Source organism: Hypomesus nipponensis, chromosome 11 (genome assembly GCF_054491055.1).
Source record: "Hypomesus nipponensis isolate SF chromosome 11, ASM5449105v1, whole genome shotgun sequence".
Lineage (NCBI taxonomy): Eukaryota > Metazoa > Chordata > Actinopteri > Osmeriformes > Osmeridae > Hypomesus > Hypomesus nipponensis.
Genome location: NC_140371.1, coordinates 12,977,619 through 12,978,747, shown reverse-complemented (window position 1 = coordinate 12,978,747; position 1,129 = coordinate 12,977,619).

The window sequence follows — 1,129 nt, the reverse complement described above, 5'->3', positions numbered from 1 at the left end:
GGGCAGTTAGCAGAGGTTTCCAACTGTTACAGAAATGCCACCAAGCCAGGCGCCAGCAGAGCTAACACACCTTTCCCCTTCTGTGACAACCAGACAAGCAGAGTTACCTTTCATCTGGCCTTTTCAGCCTTGGCCTCACTCCATGGCTCTCACTACTCACAGACTTCACTTCATGTTCGCTTACGTCCTATGTCCCTCTGGTGGGATGACAGACGTCCAACAGCGGATCATCTGGTGAACGTTCTTCTGCCTAGTTATTAAGGTCCGCTCAGCCACACTGTAACTCTCTGTCTGAAGCCTAGATGGGAAGCTAACTCAATCCCTGTATAATGGCCTGGGTTCTTTCAGGCATTACTTTAGTTCAACCCAACGTAAGGCTGGGATATTTTGTCTTTAAGACCAAATGACATGTGTGGACATAAGCAATGCTATAATGGGGAGGAAATGTACATCTGTGTCTCACATGACAATGCAATAGAAGTACCATTTGAGTATTTGTAGTGTTGTGCAACAGTATGTCCGCATTTATCAAGGCCAGTTTGTGTTAACGTGTCCCACCCCACATTATTTGGGTATTTTAAACTGTCACCATTCCACTTCACCATTCCTAAAGAATCCCTACATAATCTGTTTCATTCTGTCTGAGAAAGCAGATGGATTCACCTCACTTATGGCAGAGTGCCAATGTACTATGGATAAGCTGGAGTCTGTTAGACCATGATAGTCTTATGCAAAGATAAATACCACGTACAATCCATGAAGGATTCAAAGTAAGTAAAAATATCTACTCAAGCCTTCGTTATGATATGAATACCATGTATGTGTGTTTGTCTTTATTCTCTAATTCCCTAATGCTGTGTAGTCTATCAATACTAAAGGCTTTGCTCTCTCAACATACTTGCTCTCTAAGTGAATCATGAGGCTTAGTATATTTATTTATGTTAAATTTGAATTATATTCAATGGACATCTGAAGGCTTCTAATGGCTTGTTGTTTGTTTGGTGAGGGTTCAAATTAATTGACTGCAACTAGGTTGTCATTTATCTCCTGCCAAAGAGTGCGCCAGCTTTTCTTTCTAAGTAAATCAAATGTCTATAATGAGAAAGCAACAAAAAAGCCAACTCCACTA